We start from the raw sequence: 15,772 nt of genomic DNA, 5'->3' as shown, positions 1-15,772 counted from the left end.
TTGCAGGTACCCAAACAGAGTTTTCCCTTTGGGGTTGTTGGCGCGCGATCCCCACCAAGAATGTTTGGCGTTATAATCTCCAGCTGCTATGAAGCGGGGCCCAAAATGCTCGAAGAACTCACTGAGGTGAGATGCTGTTATGCGGTATCTGGGGGGAAAGTAGACCGCTCCAATGTCTAAATCTCCTTGCGGGCTGACAATCCTGATGACAGGACATTGTGCCCAGTCTTGCTGAAACGCGGGCAGCTCTAGGTATTGAATACCGCTCCTGATGAGGATGGCTGCTCCACCGCGTGCTCTGCCAGAAGGATGGTCTGCATGGATGAGGTCATATCCGCTGATATTAAAGTGGGATCTGGGGGAGAAGTGGGTTTCGGCTACGAGTAGGATATCGATCTGGTGGGTCTTCAGATGGTGCTCGACTATGGCCTTGCTGTTCTGCAGGCCGTTCGCATTCCAGACGACTAGGTGGAGCTTTAGTTGCATGACTTGCTGTTGAGAATGGTGGCCACCAGCTGTGTCATCTGGGTGAACATGCGCTCCATCATCCTTTCCATCATTCCTTCCATGCGAGCGAACATCGCTTCTATCTGACCGGAGTGTGGGGTTTCTGTTTGGGTTTGGACTGGGGTTGTGGGATTCTGCGGTGCTGCGTGCACTCCGTTGAGGGCGTCTCGGTAGCTCCTGCCAGAGGTGACGTTTGGTGATGCCACGGGCGGCGCCTTGTTAGCATTAGCGACGGGCCTTGTTTTCGGAGCAGCTAGTGCTTTGGCCCTTTTGTATGCAGGGCATCCCTTGAAAGACGCAGGATGGTCCGCCTGGCAGTGGAAGCAGCACGCTTTGTCGTCCTCCCTCTTCTCACATGCCCTCGATTCGTGAGGGCCTCCACACTTTACACATCGGTATTCCAGGAAGCAGTAACGCTGTGTATGACCGAATCCTTGGCACCTGAAGCATTGAGGCACGTCGTTGAACTTCTGCGGCGGTTCAATGGTTACTACCGACCTGCAGATCCGCTTGACTTGGTAGACGTCTTTGTTGTTGCTGGAAGGCTCCAGGTTGGCGAAGAATATTCCCAGCGGTTCTTTAGTTCTTCTGCCAATGGGATTGTGCAGATCTCTAACAGCGTGCCCTTGTCTGCGAAGGTCTTCAATGATTTCCTCACGATCGGTGGAGTGGTGGAGTCCTTTGATGACAACCTTGTATGCACGTTCATCTTTCGGCTGGAAAGTCCGATGCCTCTTGTTTTGGGCCACAAGTTGGAGACGCAGAGCTGTATAGGACTCTTTGTCCGGCATCATGACACGTACGTTGTTGCCATTCACGGTCTTGTAGGTAAAATTGTTCTTCGGGCCTACAAGAGTCGTGATCATCTTGACGAGTGCCGAGATGTTGGTCACATCGGGGATAAAAATCGGAGGTGGCTTGATGGTCTTCGGGGTGGGCTTTGGTTTCTCGGGGGTCTTGGGCTTGGAATCGTCTTTAGGTCCGGGTTCGTCATCAGAGCTCTCTTGGTCGTACTCGTCTTCTTCGGTCGAGAGTAAAGCGAAGGCGTTGTTGGCGAGCTTCTTGCGCAGAGCTGCGCTAGTGCTTGGCTTATCTTCCAGCTCCTCTCCCTGTGCTTTCTTTGCCGGTTTTCGCTTTATCTCGCCCGGCTCTGTATGCGAGGTGCTTCCCTCGCTGCTGGAGCTGCTCTTGCGTGTTCTCAGAGCCTTTTTGCGTGGTGTTGTTCCAAGCTTGTGGGTGCGCGGGGGGGCCTGCCAGTCCATCTTCTCCAAAGTTGATAAGGAGTGAGGAGGGGGGGGGGGGGGGAAGCTGGGCACCGTAAGCCGGTGAGCCAGGCAGCACGTGGCTGCTGCTTTGCAATTATACCGCTGCTTCGAGCACTGGGTTTTTTTGCGCTGATAACACGCACACTCGGGTGTGCGATGGTGTTAGTGCGAACTACCGTTAGGTACGTTGGCTGGGCCAATCAAAACGCGCGACAAGATCACGCGACGCGAAGTGGCTGGGCACAAGTAACGGGACTTACAACTGTGAACAATTTGCTAACAATTTGCTAACAATTTGCTGTCGATCCGCAGGCACGTCTGCACTCGTCGAGTGTTCGATCGCGACTTGATCAATTTAGTGACGCATATGATATTGTCCCTATCATATAATTTTTGATATAAAAACTTTAAAGAATTGTATCAAGTTGCCAAATACCTCGTCATCAATTTAGTGACGCATATGATATTGTCCCTATCATATAATTAATATAAAGACTTTAATGAATTGTGTCAAGTTGCCAAACACCTCGTCATCAATTTAGTGACGCATATGATATTGTCCCTATCATATAATTTTTGATATAAAAACTTTAAAGAATTGTATCAAGTTGCCAAATACCTCGTCATCAATTTAGTGACGCATATGATATTGTCCCTATCATATAATTAATATAAAGACTTTAATGAATTGTGTCAAGTTGCCAAACACCTCGTCATCAATTTAGTGACGCATATGATATTGTCCCTATCATATAATATTTGATATAAAGACTTTAAAGAATTATATCAAGTTGCCAAATACCTCGTCATCAATTTAGTGACGCATATGATATTGTCTCTATCATATAATTAATATAAAGACTTTAATGAATTGTGTCAAGTTGCCAAACACCTCGTCATCAATTTAGTGACGCATATGATATTGTCCCTATCATATAATTTTTGATATAAAGACTTTAAAGAATTCTATCAAGTTGCCAAATACCTCGTCATCAATTTAGTGACGCATATGATATTGTCTCTATCATATAATTAATATAAAGACTTTAATGATTTGTGTCACGTTGCCAAACACCTCGTCATCAATTTAGTGACGCATATGATATTGTCCCTATCATATAATTAATATAAAGACTTTTTAAAGAATTGTATCAAGTTGCCAAACACCTCGTCATCAACTACTATATTATGGTTGCGCCGACCTCTCATATTGTATTCTCTTATGTCTTCATAGGATTTTGGCAATTATACGAGTAAATTAAATAATATACATATGAAAATGATTAATTATTATATGTATAAGGGAAAAAATGCTGAAATATTCCCATATTATCTTAGTATTATAGAGGAAAGACCGTTGCCGACCTCTGATATTGTTCAAAACTTATGTATTTATATGATTTTGGCAATTATATGAGTAAATTAAATAATATACATATAAAATGATTAAATATTATATGTATAAATGTATAAAGGAAAAAATGATGAAATATTCCCACATTATCTTAGTATTATAGAGGAAAGACCGTTGCTGACCTCTGATATTGTTCAAAACTTATGTATTTATATGATTTTGGCAATAATATGAGTAAATTAAATAATATACATATGAAAATGATTAATTATTATATGTATAAATGTATAAGGGAAAAAATGCTGAAAATATTCCCATATTATCTTAGTATTATAGAGGAAAGACCGTTGCTGACCTCTGATATTGTTCAAAACTTATGTATTTATATGATTTTGGCAATTATATGAGTAAATTAAATAATATACATATGAAAATTATTAATTATTATATGTATAGGGGAAAAAATGCTGAAAATATCCCACATTCTCTTAGTATTATAGAGAAAAGCCATTATAGTGAGAGGGTATAGTAGTGTAAACGACCGGAATTACGACAGAGGGTTCAAAAACTACTATAGGTAGGCAGTGGTTGCCGACCTCTCATATTGTTCAAAACTTATGTATTCATATGATTTTGGCAATTATATGAGTAAATTAAATAATATACATATGAAAATTATTAATTATTATATGTATAGGGGAAAAAATGCTGAAATATTCCCACATTCTCTTAGTATTATAGAGAAAAGCCATTATAGTGAGAGGGTATAGTAGTGTAAACGACCGGAATTACGACAGAGGGTTCAAAAACTACTATAGGTAGGCAGTGGTTGCCGACCTCTCATATTGTTCAAAACTTATGTATTCATATGATTTTGGCAATTATATGAGTAAATTAAATAATATACATATGAAAATTATTAATTATTATATGTATAAGGGAAAAAATGCTGAAAATATCCCACATTCTCTTAGTATTATAGAGAAAAGCCATTATAGTGAGAGGGTATAGTAGTGTAAACGACCGGAATTACGACAGAGGGTTCAAAAACTACTATAGGTAGGCAGTGGTTGCCGACCTCTCATATTGTTCAAAACTTATGTATTCATATGATTTTGGCAATAATATGAGTAAATTAAATAATATACATATGAAAATGATTAATTATTATATGTATAAGGGAAAAAATGCTGAAAATATCCCACATTCTCTTAGTATTATAGAGAAAAGCCATTATAGTGAGAGGGTATAGTAGTGTAAACGACCGGAATTACGACAGAGGGTTCAAAAACTACTATAGGTAGGCAGTGGTTGCCGACCTCTCATATTGTTCAAAACTTATGTATTCATATGATTTTGGCAATAATATGAGTAAATTAAATAATATACATATGAAAATGATTAATTATTATATGTATAAGGGAAAAAATGCTGAAAATATCCCACATTCTCTTAGTATTATAGAGAAAAGCCATTATAGTGAGAGGGTATAGTAGTGTAAACGACCGGAATTACGACAGAGGGTTCAAAAACTACTATAGGTAGGCAGTGGTTGCCGACCTCTCATATTGTTCAAAACTTATGTATTCATATGATTTTGGCAATAATATGAGTAAATTAAATAATATACATATGAAAATGATTAATTATTATATGTATAAGGGAAAAAATGCTGAAAATATCCCACATTCTCTTAGTATTATAGAGAAAAGCCATTATAGTGAGAGGGTATAGTAGTGTAAACGACCGGAATTACGACAGAGGGTTCAAAAACTACTATAGGTAGGCAGTGGTTGCCGACCTCTCATATTGTTCAAAACTTATGTATTATAGAGGCATATTGAATATGGACAATTTACGACAGAGGTTCAAAACTATAGTAGCAGTGGTTGCGACTCTCATATTGTTCAAACTTATGTATTCATATGATTTTGGCAATAATATGAGTAAATTAAATAATATACATATGAAAATGATTAATTATTATATGTATAAGGGAAAAAATAATCATATTATATATGAATAATGGAAAAAAAATGAAATGTTCCTATAATCTCTTAATATATAAGAGAATAGCCCGTATGTTGGGTGGCAAACGGAATTGAAAATACCCGCTTTGAGGACAGCGGGTTCAAAAACTACTATAGGTAGGCAGTGGTTGCCGACCTCCCGCATTATTCGAAATATTTATTTCGGATTATGTTTATATTGGTTACATACAATAAAGTATATTATTATCCGTACAAATTTGTTTCTCAGTTCTATAGAACACGGGACTTGGCTCCGCGGATAATAGGAATATACGCTTTATAGATAATATCGTTGAAACAAAAGTCAAGTTTCTATTATATATAGAATAACAAATCGTTTCCATATATTATCGTTAATTTTTGGAGGCAGGCAAATATTAATTTATTACCTGCCGTATAGTTGGATTATTATATCGTTACGGTATAATACAAATATGGATTCTTATGAAAGAAATATAAAATTATATATTAAATGTGGAAATATTATCATATGCGCTTGGTTTTATGTTATATATTACCAGAGATATATATGAAAAGAGATAAATTTTAAATTTATCTTCAAAATGCAAATGATTTAACTTAATATTTATATTGGTTAAACAAAAATTGTACATGTGTGGATACAATAATTATGTATGTTGGAAATAAAATGATATTTTATAATGAAATATGTATGTATAAAAAGATAAAATTATAGAAATATATATATTACAATAATTAGATGAAATTCTTGTTATATTGGTAAAACAAGTATAAATTAAAAATGAAAATATGGATTACGAATGCTATATAAAAATGGCCGTAATCGAATGGATTTTTTTACTTATATATTTAAAATTTTACCCAAAGGCGAAATATTGAATTTTATTCAATATAATAAAAATCATGGAATTATATAAAGTGAAAAATCTATATATCTATATATCTATTATATTGCTTATTTCGATTCAAAATATATGAATGGAATATGAAGGAAAAACATTATTCTGGTTGATCCTGCCAGTAGTTATATGCTTGTCTCAAAGATTAAGCCATGCATGTCTAAGTACACACGAATTAAAAGTGAAACCGCAAAAGGCTCATTATATCAGTTATGGTTCCTTAGATCGTTAACAGTTACTTGGATAACTGTGGTAATTCTAGAGCTAATACATGCAATTAAAACATGAACCTTATGGGACATGTGCTTTTATTAGGCTAAAACCAAGCGATCGCAAGATCGTTATATTGGTTGAACTCTAGATAACATGCAGATCGTATGGTCTTGTACCGACGACAGATCTTTCAAATGTCTGCCCTATCAACTTTTGATGGTAGTATCTAGGACTACCATGGTTGCAACGGGTAACGGGGAATCAGGGTTCGATTCCGGAGAGGGAGCCTGAGAAACGGCTACCACATCTAAGGAAGGCAGCAGGCGCGTAAATTACCCACTCCCAGCTCGGGGAGGTAGTGACGAAAAATAACAATACAGGACTCATATCCGAGGCCCTGTAATTGGAATGAGTACACTTTAAATCCTTTAACAAGGACCAATTGGAGGGCAAGTCTGGTGCCAGCAGCCGCGGTAATTCCAGCTCCAATAGCGTATATTAAAGTTGTTGCGGTTAAAACGTTCGTAGTTGAACTTGTGCTTCATACGGGTAGTACAACTTACAATTGTGGTTAGTACTATACCTTTATGTATGTAAGCGTATTACCGGTGGAGTTCTTATATGTGATTAAATACTTGTATTTTTTCATATGTTCCTCCTATTTAAAAACCTGCACTAGTGCTCTTAAACGAGTGTTATTGTGGGCCGGTACTATTACTTTGAACAAATTAGAGTGCTTAAAGCAGGCTTCAAATGCCTGAATATTCTGTGCATGGGATAATGAAATAAGACCTCTGTTCTGCTTTCATTGGTTTTCAGATCAAGAGGTAATGATTAATAGAAGCAGTTTGGGGGCATTAGTATTACGACGCGAGAGGTGAAATTCTTGGACCGTCGTAAGACTAACTTAAGCGAAAGCATTTGCCAAAGATGTTTTCATTAATCAAGAACGAAAGTTAGAGGTTCGAAGGCGATCAGATACCGCCCTAGTTCTAACCATAAACGATGCCAGCTAGCAATTGGGTGTAGCTACTTTTATGGCTCTCTCAGTCGCTTCCCGGGAAACCAAAGCTTTTGGGCTCCGGGGGAAGTATGGTTGCAAAGCTGAAACTTAAAGGAATTGACGGAAGGGCACCACCAGGAGTGGAGCCTGCGGCTTAATTTGACTCAACACGGGAAAACTTACCAGGTCCGAACATAAGTGTGTAAGACAGATTGATAGCTCTTTCTCGAATCTATGGGTGGTGGTGCATGGCCGTTCTTAGTTCGTGGAGTGATTTGTCTGGTTAATTCCGATAACGAACGAGACTCAAATATATTAAATAGATATCTTCAGGATTATGGTGCTGAAGCTTATGTAGCCTTCATTCATGGTGGCAGTAAAATGTTTATTGTGTTTGAATGTGTTTATGTAAGTGGAGCCGTACCTGTTGGTTTGTCCCATTATAAGGACACTAGCTTCTTAAATGGACAAATTGCGTCTAGCAATAATGAGATTGAGCAATAACAGGTCTGTGATGCCCTTAGATGTCCTGGGCTGCACGCGCGCTACAATGAAAGTATCAACGTGTATTTCCTAGACCGAGAGGTCCGGGTAAACCGCTGAACCACTTTCATGCTTGGGATTGTGAACTGAAACTGTTCACATGAACTTGGAATTCCCAGTAAGTGTGAGTCATTAACTCGCATTGATTACGTCCCTGCCCTTTGTACACACCGCCCGTCGCTACTACCGATTGAATTATTTAGTGAGGTCTCCGGACGTGATCACTGTGACGCCTTGCGTGTTACGGTTGTTTCGCAAAAGTTGACCGAACTTGATTATTTAGAGGAAGTAAAAGTCGTAACAAGGTTTCCGTAGGTGAACCTGCGGAAGGATCATTATTGTATAATATCCTTATCGTTAATAAACATTTGTTATAATACAAATAAATACAATTTACCAAAATAAAAATATTACAAAATGATTCCACGGAATCAAAAGTTAAAGTCAAAATAAAATGAAGATGGCTTTTATTTTATATGTGGGGCTTGGCAACCTCATAAAAAGACTTTAACATTATTAATGTTGTTGTGCGTATTTGTGGCAGTACCTACTACAACAATGGCGTTTCCTATAAAAACAAATTCTCGAAAATGGAAATCGAAGAAACTGAACAAAATTTGAAAGTAGAAGTCGAATTAAAATTAAAATAATTTTGAATGTGGTATTCAAAATAAGTGTGTGTGTATATGGACCATAATATACACGCGTTGCGAATATGTATTGTTCATCTATGTTATGAGCATACGTTGGCTAATGCAACAACCTAAAATATACAATGTTTGTACCTGTCATCCATCAGGTTAATGTTTTATATAAATTTTGCAGTATGTGTCACCCAAAATAGCAAACCATAACCAGATTTTTATGATACATAATGCTTATATGAAACTAAGACATATCGCAACATTTATTTTTAGGTATAAAAATAAATTTATTGAAGGAATTGATATATGCCAGTAAAATGGTGTATTTTTAATTTCTTTCAATAAAAACAATATTGATATTATATAAAAATGAATTATAAAACTCTAAGCGGTGGATCACTCGGCTCATGGGTCGATGAAGAACGCAGCAAACTGTGCGTCATCGTGTGAACTGCAGGACACATGAACATCGACATTTTGAACGCATATCGCAGTCCATGCTGTTATGTACTTTAATTAATTTTATAGTGCTGCTTGGACTACATATGGTTGAGGGTTGTAAGACTATGCTAATTAAGTTGTTTATAAATTTTTTATAAGCATATGGTATATTATTGGATTAAATAATGATTTTATTCATAATATTAAAAAAGAAATGAAAAACATTATCTCACATTTGAATGTGAAAAACGAAGAGAAATATTTTCTTTTTCAATCAAATAATACTGAGAAATGTCTAGCATAAAAAATTGAAATATTTTTCATCTAGAATTGTCTCTTATTAATGATTCGGAAAAAGAAAAATCTTGGTTTTGTTATTATTCTTCGTTGGTTCGTTAAATGGATAAAAAATAACTTTGCTTACAAGAACTATTGGAACTATTTATAACGAATTTAATTGATTGTTTTATCATTTATATATAAAGAATTTATGGCAAAAAATAGTTATATATACAACCTCAACTCATATGGGACTACCCCCTGAATTTAAGCATATTAATTAGGGGAGGAAAAGAAACTAACAAGGATTTTCTTAGTAGCGGCGAGCGAAAAGAAAACAGTTCAGCACTAAGTCACTTTGTCTATATGGCAAATGTGAGATGCAGTGTATGGAGCGTCAATATTCTAGTATGAGAAATTAATGATTTAAGTCCTTCTTAAATGAGGCCATTTACCCATAGAGGGTGCCAGGCCCGTATAACGTTAATGATTACTAGATGATGTTTCCAAAGAGTCGTGTTGCTTGATAGTGCAGCACTAAGTGGGTGGTAAACTCCATCTAAAACTAAATATAACCATGAGACCGATAGTAAACAAGTACCGTGAGGGAAAGTTGAAAAGAACTCTGAATAGAGAGTTAAACAGTACGTGAAACTGCTTAGAGGTTAAGCCCGATGAACCTGAATATCCGTTATGGAAAATTCATCATTAAAATTGTAATATTTAAATAATATTATTAAGAATAATGTGCATTTTTTCCATATAAGGACATTGTAATCTATTAGCATATCCCAAATTTATCATAAAATATAACTTATAGTTTATTCCAATTAAATTGCTTGCATTTTAACACAGAATAAATGTTATTAATTTGATAAAGTGCTGATAGATTTATATTATTACAGAGCGTTAATTTTTCGGAATTATATAATGGCATAATTATCATTGATTTTTGTGTTTATTATATGCTCTTGTATGATTAACAATGCGAAAGATTCAGGATACCTTCGGGACCCGTCTTGAAACACGGACCAAGGAGTCTAACATATGTGCAAGTTATTGGGATGTAAACCTAATAGCGTAATTAACTTGACTAATAATGGGATTAGTTTTTTAGCTATTTATAGCTAATTAACACAATCCCGGGGCGTTCTATATAGTTATGTATAATGTATATTTATATTATTTATGCCTCTAACTGGAACGTACCTTGAGCATATATGCTGTGACCCGAAAGATGGTGAACTATACTTGATCAGGTTGAAGTCAGGGGAAACCCTGATGGAAGACCGAAACAGTTCTGACGTGCAAATCGATTGTCAGAATTGAGTATAGGGGCGAAAGACCAATCGAACCATCTAGTAGCTGGTTCCTTCCGAAGTTTCCCTCAGGATAGCTGGTGCATTTTAATATTATATAAAATAATCTTATCTGGTAAAGCGAATGATTAGAGGCCTTAGGGTCGAAACGATCTTAACCTATTCTCAAACTTTAAATGGGTAAGAACCTTAACTTTCTTGATATGAAGTTCAAGGTTATGATATAATGTGCCCAGTGGGCCACTTTTGGTAAGCAGAACTGGCGCTGTGGGATGAACCAAACGTAATGTTACGGTGCCCAAATTAACAACTCATGCAGATACCATGAAAGGCGTTGGTTGCTTAAAACAGCAGGACGGTGATCATGGAAGTCGAAATCCGCTAAGGAGTGTGTAACAACTCACCTGCCGAAGCAACTAGCCCTTAAAATGGATGGCGCTTAAGTTGTATACCTATACATTACCGCTAAAGTAGATGATTTATATTACTTGTGATATAAATTTTGAAACTTTAGTGAGTAGGAAGGTACAATGGTATGCGTAGAAGTGTTTGGCGTAAGCCTGCATGGAGCTGCCATTGGTACAGATCTTGGTGGTAGTAGCAAATAATCGAATGAGACCTTGGAGGACTGAAGTGGAGAAGGGTTTCGTGTGAACAGTGGTTGATCACGAGTTAGTCGGTCCTAAGTTCAAGGCGAAAGCCGAAAATTTTCAAGTAAAACAAAAATGCCTAACTATATAAACAAAGCGAATATAATACACTTGAATAATTTTGAACGAAAGGGAATACGGTTCCAATTCCGTAACCTGTTGAGTATCCGTTTGTTATTAAATATGGGCCTCGTGCTCATCCTGGCAACAGGAACGACCATAAAGAAGCCGTCGAGAGATATCGGAAGAGTTTTCTTTTCTGTTTTATAGCCGTACTACCATGGAAGTCTTTCGCAGAGAGATATGGTAGATGGGCTAGAAGAGCATGACATATACTGTTGTGTCGATATTTTCTCCTCGGACCTTGAAAATTTATGGTGGGGACACGCAAACTTCTCAACAGGCCGTACCAATATCCGCAGCTGGTCTCCAAGGTGAAGAGTCTCTAGTCGATAGAATAATGTAGGTAAGGGAAGTCGGCAAATTAGATCCGTAACTTCGGGATAAGGATTGGCTCTGAAGATTGAGATAGTCGGGCTTGATTGGGAAACAATAACATGGTTTATGTGCTCGTTCTGGGTAAATAGAGTTTCTAGCATTTATGTTAGTTACTTGTTCCCCGGATAGTTTAGTTACGTAGCCAATTGTGGAACTTTCTTGCTAAAATTTTTAAGAATACTATTTGGGTTAAACCAATTAGTTCTTATCAATTATAACGATTATCAATTAACAATCAATTCAGAACTGGCACGGACTTGGGGAATCCGACTGTCTAATTAAAACAAAGCATTGTGATGGCCCTAGCGGGTGTTGACACAATGTGATTTCTGCCCAGTGCTCTGAATGTCAAAGTGAAGAAATTCAAGTAAGCGCGGGTCAACGGCGGGAGTAACTATGACTCTCTTAAGGTAGCCAAATGCCTCGTCATCTAATTAGTGACGCGCATGAATGGATTAACGAGATTCCTACTGTCCCTATCTACTATCTAGCGAAACCACAGCCAAGGGAACGGGCTTGGAATAATTAGCGGGGAAAGAAGACCCTTTTGAGCTTGACTCTAATCTGGCAGTGTAAGGAGACATAAGAGGTGTAGAATAAGTGGGAGATATTAGACCTCGGTTTGGTATCGTCAATGAAATACCACTACTCTTATTGTTTCCTTACTTACTTGATTAAATGGAACGTGTATCATTTCCTAGCCATTATACGGATATATTTATTATATCTTATGGTATTGGGTTTTGATGCAAGCTTCTTGATCAAAGTATCACGAGTTTGTTATATAATCGCAAACAAATTCTTTAATAAAACGATGCATTTATGTATTTTTGATTTGAAAATTTGGTATAACTCCAATTACTCAGGTATGATCCAATTCAAGGACATTGCCAGGTAGGGAGTTTGACTGGGGCGGTACATCTCTCAAATAATAACGGAGGTGTCCCAAGGCCAGCTCAGTGCGGACAGAAACCACACATAGAGCAAAAGGGCAAATGCTGACTTGATCTCGGTGTTCAGTACACACAGGGACAGCAAAAGCTCGGCCTATCGATCCTTTTGGTTTAAAGAGTTTTTAACAAGAGGTGTCAGAAAAGTTACCATAGGGATAACTGGCTTGTGGCGGCCAAGCGTTCATAGCGACGTCGCTTTTTGATCCTTCGATGTCGGCTCTTCCTATCATTGTGAAGCAAAATTCACCAAGCGTTGGATTGTTCACCCATGCAAGGGAACGTGAGCTGGGTTTAGACCGTCGTGAGACAGGTTAGTTTTACCCTACTAATGACAAAACGTTGTTGCGACAGCATTCCTGCGTAGTACGAGAGGAACCGCAGGTACGGACCAATGGCACAATACTTGTTCGAGCGAACAGTGGTATGACGCTACGTCCGTTGGATTATGCCTGAACGCCTCTAAGGTCGTATCCGTGCTGGACTGCAATGATAAATAAGGGGCAATTTGCATTGTATGGCTTCTAAACCATTTAAAGTTTATAATTTATTTTATAAACGACAATGGATGTGATGCCAATGTAATTTGTAACATAGTAAATTAGGAGGATCTTCGATCACCTGATGCCGCGCTAGTTACATATAAAAGCATTATTTAATACAATGACAAAGCCTAGAATCAATTGTAAACGACTTTTGTAACAGGCAAGGTGTTGTAAGTGGTTGAGCAGCTGCCATACTGCGATCCACTGAAGCTTATCCTTTGCTTGATGATTCGATAAATAAATGATTTTTCCTGTAGCCAAACAAACACCTCGTCATCAATTTAGTGACGCATATGATATTGTCCCTATCATATAATTTTTGATATAAAGACTTTAAAGAATTCTATCACGTTGCCAAATACCTCGTCATCAATTTAGTGACGCATATGATATTGTCCCTATCATATAATTAATATAAAGACTTTAATGAATTGTGTCAAGTTGCCAAACACCTCGTCATCAATTTAGTGACGCATATGATATTGTCCCTATCATATAATTTTTGATATAAAAACTTTAAAGAATTGTATCAAGTTGCCAAATACCTCGTCATCAATTTAGTTTTTTTTTTTTTTTTTTTTTAGCGTGCGTTTATTTATTTAAAATCTGTCCTAGTGGACAATAATTAAATGGTTTTGCGGGGGAACATTAGCTTAAGGGATACTATTGTACATGTATTTGTGGCGGGTTTTATATGGTTGTCTATTGTTGTGGAAGATCGAGAGGGTGTCTCCTCATGAGACGTCTGCTTGTTTGGCTATTGTCTAATAGGTTGGTGGCGAGGTGGTTAGGGTGGTTTTCGAGCCTTTTCAGGTATCTCTCGCTGAGCCTGGAGATTTCATCAGCGACTTGTGGGATTCCAAGTTCCCTATGTATGGCGACATTCTCGTGGTAGGGATGCGCATTACAGGCAATTCTCAAGCACCTATTCTGGAACCGCTGTATACGCAGGCGATTCGTGTGGCTTGCCGTGCCCCATAGCTGTATCCCGTAGGTCCAGATGGGCTTGAGAATTGCCTTGTACACCAGGATTTTGTGGTTCTGCCTTAGCTTGGACCCTCTCCCAATAAGCCAATGCATCTGCCTCAGACGCGCATCGGCCTGTATGCGTTTGCTGACGATGTGGGGACGCCAAGTGAGCCTGCGGTCCAGGGTAAGTCCTAGGTACTTGGGTGCGGGTGCGTTGGGAATGATGACTCCGTTTAGCGTGACCGGTGGGCAGTCTCCTCTCCTTAGTGCAAATGTTGTTTGGGTAGATTTTTCCGCGTTCACTACGATGTTCCACCTGCTGAGCCAGGGATGTAGCGCGTCCATTTGCCTTTGGATTGTTTCGGAGGCTTCTCGTGGGTCGGATGAGGAGGCGAGGAAAGCCGTGTCATCTGCATAAGTCGCTATAGTTAGGTTCCTGGAGGGGATTATGGGAAGGTCTGCGGTGTAAAGGGTGTACAGTATTGGTCCGAGCACACTGCCTTGCGGAACTCCAGCTCTGATCAGTCTGGGTAGGCTTATTGCACTTCCGCATCTGACTTGGAATGCTCTTCCCTCAGTGTAGGATTTGAGGAGGGTAAAATGGGGGCTTGGGAGGTAGGATTTGAGTTTATGGAGGAGTCCAGGATGCCAAACTCTGTCGAATGCCTGCTTCACGTCGAGCATTACAGCGCAGCAGTATTTCTTTTGCTCGAATGCCTCGAGGATCCGTTCGACTAGCCGGTGGCATTGCTCTGGTGTTCCGTGGGAGCGCCTGAAGCCAAACTGGTGATCGGGGATCAAACCAGCCTCATCCAGTACTGGCAATACTCTGCGCAAAAATACTCTTTCGAGTATTTTGGAGAGGATTGCCAGCAAACTAATCGGACGATAGGAGGCGAGATTGGCTTCAGGCTTACCAGGCTTGAGGAGGACAATAACCTCTGCTCTTTTCCACTCTTCCGGGAAGTACCCTAGCCGGAAGCAGCTGTTGTAAATGCTGGCCAGCATTTGTGTGCAGCGGAATGGGAGCATTTTTAGGGCCGCCGCATCTATACGATCCAGGCCTGGAGATTTGTTGTTCTTCAGTAGAGCAATCTCCTGCGCAACTTCCTCAGGGTCGACTGGTTCCAACGGGGGACCGGGAGAGCTTGGGCTATTGAGAAACCGGGCTGTTTCAGCATGTTCTTCGGCAGTGCAGCAGTCGAACGGAGAGAAGGCGTTGTAAAGGTGTTCGGCGAAAGCTTCTGCTCTTTCAGCATCCGAACGGCACCAGGATCCATCTGCTTTGCGCACTGCGGAAACCTTTTTGGCTGGTCGTTTAATGTGGCGGGTGACGTTCCACAGATTGTGGTCTGGGTCCCCGGGAGAGAGTTCCTCGAGGAATCTGAGGAAGGAGTCCTGGCGTAGGCTGGAGATCTTGTCCTTCAACTCCTTTGTGGCGTGATTGAGCGCTGTTTTGTCTCTTGGATTGCGCGTCAAGAACCAAACTCTCCTGAGACGCCTCTTCTCAGTCACGAGTGCCGCAATTTCCGGGGACCAGAGGTGGAGGTCCCTGCTAGGTGTTCTCGCAGTCTTTGGTGGCGGTGGGCTTGCGAATTCCGCAGCGTTTTGCATCTGCCTGGTGAGATTCCCGATAGCTTCATCAATGTTCCTGGGTGTGTTGAGGATGGGGTTCGGATTG

General features: G+C 39.2%; 3 non-coding genes across 3 annotated transcripts; all 3 read left to right on the top strand.

Moving 5' to 3' along the window:
- The first annotated feature begins 6,139 nt into the window (after window positions 1–6,139).
- On the top strand, window positions 6,140–8,134 carry LOC117149847. Its single transcript, XR_004460560.1, has one exon. It is a non-coding gene; the product is annotated as a small subunit ribosomal RNA (ribosomal RNA).
- A 686-nt stretch (window positions 8,135–8,820) lies between these two features.
- On the top strand, window positions 8,821–8,999 carry LOC117149861. The gene has a single exon (XR_004460573.1). It is a non-coding gene; the product is annotated as a 5.8S ribosomal RNA (ribosomal RNA).
- Window positions 9,000–9,394: 395 nt separating this feature from the next.
- LOC117149855 lies at window positions 9,395–13,356 on the top strand. Its single transcript, XR_004460568.1, has one exon. It is a non-coding gene; the product is annotated as a large subunit ribosomal RNA (ribosomal RNA).
- The last annotated feature ends 2,416 nt before the right edge of the window (window positions 13,357–15,772 follow it).

Source organism: Drosophila mauritiana, unplaced genomic scaffold (genome assembly GCF_004382145.1).
Source record: "Drosophila mauritiana strain mau12 unplaced genomic scaffold, ASM438214v1 U_39, whole genome shotgun sequence".
Taxonomy (NCBI): domain Eukaryota; kingdom Metazoa; phylum Arthropoda; class Insecta; order Diptera; family Drosophilidae; genus Drosophila; species Drosophila mauritiana.
This window is presented reverse-complemented; position numbering and strand designations above follow the sequence as displayed.